Here is a 5,757-nt window from a genome sequence, read left to right as displayed (position 1 = left end):
GTGTACAAACTAACACTGGTACCCCCGTGCAATGAAAAGTAAAAGCCATTCAGGTCTACTATATTCTTCTACTTCTCTGTTCAGTTCAGTTCAGTTCAGTCGCTCAGTCGTGTCCGACTCTCTGCGACCCCATTAATCACAGCACGTCAGGCCTCCCTGTCCATCACCAACTCCCAGAGTTCACTCAAACTCATGTCCACAGAGTCGGTGATGCCATCCAGCCATCTCATTCTCTGTCGTCCCCTTCTCCTCCCGCCCCCAACCTTTCCCAGCATCAGAGTCTTTTCCAGTGAGTCAACTCGTCGCATGCGGTGGCCAAAGTATTGCAGTTTCAGCTTTAGCATCAGTCCTTCCAATGAACACCCAGGATCGATCTCCCTTAGAATGGACTGGTTGGATCTCCTTGCAGTCCAAGGGACTCTCAAGAGTCTTCTCCAACACCACAGTTCAAAAGCATCAATTCTTCAGCGATCAGCTTTCTTCACAGTCCAACTCTCACATCCATACATGACCACGGGAAAAACCATAGCCTTGACTAGACGGACCTTGGTTGGCAAAGTAATGTCTCTGCTTTTTAATATATTATCAAGTTTGGTCATAACTTTCCTTCCAAGGAGTAAGCGTCTTTTAATTTCATGGCTGCAATCAGCATCTGCAGTGATTTTGGAGCCCCAAAAAATAAAGTCTGACACTGTTTCCACTGTTTTTCCATCTATCTACTTCTCTGTATATTCATTATATAGGGGCTTCCCTCGGAGAAGGCAATGGCAAGCCACTCCAGTACTCTTGCCTGGAAAATCCCATGGATGGAGGAGCCTGGTAGGCTGCAGTCCATGGGGTCGCTAGGAGTCGGACACGACTGAGCGACTTCACTTTCACTTTTCACTTTCATGCATTGGAGAAGGAAATGGCAACCCATTCCAGTGTTCTTGCCTGGAGAATCCCAGGCACGGGGGGAGCCTGGTGGGCTTCCGTCTATGGGGTCACACAGAGTCGGACACGACTGAAGCAACATAGCAGCAGTAGCAGCAGGGGCTTTCTTGGTGGCTCAGATGGTAAAGAATCTGCCTGCAATGCAGGAGACCTGGATTCAATTCCTGGATTGGGACCATTCCTTGGAGAAGGAAATGGCAACCCACTCCAGTATTGTTGCCTGGAGAATTCCATGGACAGAGAAGCCCGGCAGGCTACATGAAGTTGCAAAGAGCCTGACACAACTGAGCAACTAACACTTTCACTTTTCATAGTCATCTTATTAATTTTTGAGAGTTTGATACTCCAACTAAAAATCTTAATTTATCTGCTTAAAGCAAACAATTGTAATATATAGTGGAAATATATGTAACTTTGTTCTATATTTTCCAAGTCTCCTGCAAAAGAGGAGATAAGATAAAATAATATTTCCTGTAAAATAATGTTATTTTATATGATAAAATATAAAAATATGTTATCATATTTCCATAATTTAAAAAAAAAGAAAAGGAAAAACCATAGATAAATACAACTCAGGTGGATCTCAAAGGCAACATTTTATGAAGGTTGAGTGACCCCAGTGGAAGTCCCGCAACCTAAAGGAGGTTGTGGAAATCTTTTTAATCTGCCCTCTAACCAAACCCCTGAGGCCTAGGTTCAGGCCCTACTGAATCTTGCCTGGAGTATTGCTCCAGCCTCCTCACCGGCCTCCTAGTTCCCAGCCTTGGTTCTTTCCATGCACTCTGCACACTGTTTCTAGATGAATCCTTCTGATGGTGAACACTGAACTTTTCAATGACTCATTTTTGCTGTCAGGATAAAGTCCAAACTTTGCATCATACATTCGGGTCTCCTGCTTACCTCTGTCCTCTCATCTTTTAGTTCTCTAGGCCAAGTAAACTCATATTTATGCTAGAATGTTCCATTTGATCCTTCACTGCTGGGCCTTGGTATTTTTATTTTTCTGCTTAGAACTCTAGTCATCCCCATCCATTCTGCCTGATTCATCACACCCACCCTGCAGGCCTTAGTTTTCTTACCTCATCCAGGAAGCCTTCTCTGAACCCCCAAGACTCGGTGTTAGCCCCTTCTGGAGCCTCTAAGCGTCTGGGCACCCTCCATCATAGCACTCCCCACGTCTTCCTGGGATCCATCACCTGGTGACTGGCATCACCCACTAGAACTGAGTCCTGAAGGCTGGGGCCTGCCATGTTCATCCCTGGGTCGCTGGTCTAGCTCATTGCTTCACACCTACTAAGGGTCCAGTGAATGTTCCTTGAGTGAACGACAGTGCGGGTGGATGAGGAAACAGAGTGAAAGGGCAGGCGTGGTGTGGGGAGGAAGGGCCCCAGCAGAGTGTCCTGACTTCAGAAGGGGCAAGAAGGGAGAGGCAAATGAAGCCCAAAGTCCCTTCTGTTCCTTGGCCAATGCTGCCTGCCTTGGGACTGGCTGTGGGAAAAGTGCCCACCACGAGTCCCAGGTGGGGGCCGGACTTGCTGGGGGAGGGTTTCAGGGGAAATAGACTCTGACAGAGACAGTTTACGTCCATCCAAGTCCACATATTCCTGTTCTCCGTACTTTGTGCAACGCATGCAGTAGGTGCGAGGAGATCGTAACCCAGATTCCCCGTTTAAGGGTCATCGACGCTGAAGGGAGGCACCCTGCATCTCCTCTTCTCGCCACACGGTGGCACTTCAGACCCGCAAACCTCGCAGATGGGCTCTGCCGCCTGGGCGCCACCTGGTGGCCATGTATTTTCCAATTGTTGGGTAGGAAAGGATTTTTTTCAAGTTGAAGAATCTCACACAAAGAACGTATGAGGCAAACTTAAACAGGAGGCTCTTAAAGAACTCCTTGGAGTGCTTCTGCCTTACAGAAGGCCCCCAGTGCTATCCTGTTGGCTTTCCCACGAGTCACTGACAGAAACCCGATTTCCTGGTGGCTTCTGCCGTCTTAGGCCCCAGCTGCCCTCGGCCCAGACTCTGCTCTGCAGGCTCACTCTCCAGCAGGAATCATCCGCCGCACTTATTAGAGATCTGTCTTCAGTTGTGCTCACTCACTCCCTGGTTCGTGGATCTCCACCTCTCCCAGGGCTTTCACCTCTGGCTCATCGCAGCCAGCCTCAGAGTGCAAAAGTCCGTACAGAAATCTACTCTTCCGTCTCAGACCATCGCTCACGTCATCCCAGCTCGCGCATGCTCTTTCCTCTGTGCTCTGGACGCACTGAAACTCCAGTCCTGCCCCTTAACTCCTCCTGTAACTCTTATTCCACTTTGCTCTTTCAGTGCTCGCCTGGCTTCAACCCCTTCTTTGTGTTTGTGCGGACTCTGGAGCTGGACTGCCTGGGTTTGAATCACAGGTCTTCCATAGGCAAGCTTTGACTTTGGGCAACTCATTTAAGCTCTCTGAGCCTCACTGTCTCATTAAAATAGGGGGAACAACACCTACCTTAAAAGGTTGCGGTGAAGATGTGTGAGCACTTAGAACAGTGCCCGGCACACTGTAAATGCTGTGGAGGTGTTTGCTCTTAGACTTTATGATTGCTCAAGCCGGAGCCTGTGGTGGATGACCTTACCAGCCACCTCAACAAAGCCCATCCTTGCACTAAGCCCACAATCCTCCTTTCCATCCTGGAACCAGGCGTCTGCCCTCTGCTAAGAGAAGAAACAGAAAACACAAAAATCCCACTTTCCTGCAGACTTTGCCACTGGATATTTCTGATCTCAGCCTCCACTGGGCTCCAGTCTCCTTTGAAAAATCCTTGACTTGTTTTTAGCCTCATTCCTCTCTTCTGTCTGCAGTGACCGTTCCACATTGTCACCACTGTCTCCATTCACAGGATGAGAAATTCAAAATATATAAAAGGTTACAGTGAAAAAAGGGTCCCTCTGTGGTAATTTGATAAACACAGCCACCATATTCTATAGTCACTCCCCTTGACATGAGATGACCCTTTGGCTCTCACATTCTGATCCTCACATCCCTGCACACGCCCTGCTTTGTTCCTGTCTCCTGAAACCCTTCCACTGGATCCTCTTGAGCTCATGGCTCTTCATCAGCAAACTCCCCGTGGACATAACCTTTTTTTTTTTTTTTAATGTTTGGCCACACCCTGCAGCATGTGGGATCTTAGTTTCCTGACCAGGGATCAAACCCACATCCCCTGCAGTAGAAAGGCAGAGTCACAGCCACTGGACCACCAGGGATGTCCCTGGATCCAGCCTTTTTAAACATTCCTGGAGTGGCAGTCCGAGGGCAGGCTGGAAAAGAATTTCCAGACATAGAGCACTTGAGAAGGGAGCGAGTGTATCAAGAGTAAGGAGCAGAGATAATGGAGGTGCTGCAAAAGCAGTGGCTGGGGAGAGCCTACGGTTCTTTTCGTGGGTTAGTAGCCAATCTGTATAGACTCAAAACAAAGAAAATTCCTGCTGGAAGGGTGGCATTAGGTGGTTGGTTAGGGCGCTATAGGGTGAGTAGCAGGGTGGGCATTTTCACCTAATTTGGGGACAGGAAGCTGGTCAGTAAGGATCAAGGGGCTTTTGGCTGGTTAGTAAGGGTCAAGGGTCTTTTGGCAAGGTTACAAAGGGGCTCAGTCAGTTCTGAAGATGACCTTGACTCTGGATTCCACTTCTCTCCCTGTGACCTAGGGATCAGTTCAGTTCAGTTCATTTCAGTTGCTCAGTTGTGTCCGACTCTTTGCTACCCCATGGACTGAAGAAAACCAGTCTTCCCTGTCCATCACCAACTCCCGGAGTTTACTCAAACTCGTGTCCATCACGTCGGTGATGCCATCCAACCATTTCATCCTCTGTCATCCCCTTCTCCTCCTGCCTTCAATTTTTCCCAGCATCAGGGTCTTTTCCAGTGAGTCAGTTCTTTGCATCAGGTTGCCAAAGTATTCGCGTTTCAGCTTCAGCATCAGTCCTTCCAATGAATATTCAGGACTGATTTCCTTCAGGATGGACTGGTTGGATCTCCTTGCAGCCCAAGGGACTCTCAAGAGTCTTCTCCAACACCACAGTTCAAAAGTATCAGTTCTTCAGAGAGATGTCCATCCATCCATACATGACTACTGGAAAAACCATAGCCTTGACTAGACAGACCTTTGTTGGTAAAGTAATGTCTCTGCTTTTTAATATGCTGTCTAGGTTGGTCATAGCTTTTCTTCCAAGGAACAAGTGTCTTTTAATTTCATGGCTGCAGTCACCATCTGCAGTGATTTTGGAGCCCGAAAAAAGAAGGTCTCTCACTGTTTCCATTGTTTCCCCATCTATTTGCCATGAAGTGATGGGACCGGATGCCATGATCTTAGTTTTCTGAATATTGAGTTTTAAGCCAACATTTTCACTCTCCTCTTTCACTTTCATCAAGAGGCTCTTTAGTTCTTCTTCACTTTCTGCCATAAGGGTGGTGTCATCTGCATATCTGAGGTTATTGATATTTCTCCCGGCAATGATGATTCCAACTCTTGCTTCATCCAGCCCAGCGTTTCTCATGATGTACTCTGCATATAAGTTAAATAAGCAGGGTGACAATATACAGCTTTGACGTACTCTTTTCCCAATTTGGAATCAGTCTGTTGTTCCATATCCAGTTCTGTTCCTTCCTGACCTGCATACAGATTTCTCAGGAGACAGGTCAAGTTTTCTGGTATTTCCATCTCTTGAAGAATTTTCCACAGTTTGTTGTGATCCACACTAGTCAAGGCTATGGTTTTTCCAGTGGTCATGTATGGATGTGAGTGTTGGGACGGTGAAGAAAGCTGAGAGCCGAAGAATTGATGCT

This window comes from Moschus berezovskii, chromosome 6 (genome assembly GCF_049115385.1).
Source record: "Moschus berezovskii isolate FMDL1 chromosome 6, NW_MosBer_1.0, whole genome shotgun sequence".
In the NCBI taxonomy this organism is placed as follows: Eukaryota; Metazoa; Chordata; class Mammalia; order Artiodactyla; family Moschidae; genus Moschus; species Moschus berezovskii.
The sequence above is the reverse complement of the archived record's forward strand: the minus strand, read 5'-3'. Positions refer to the sequence as shown.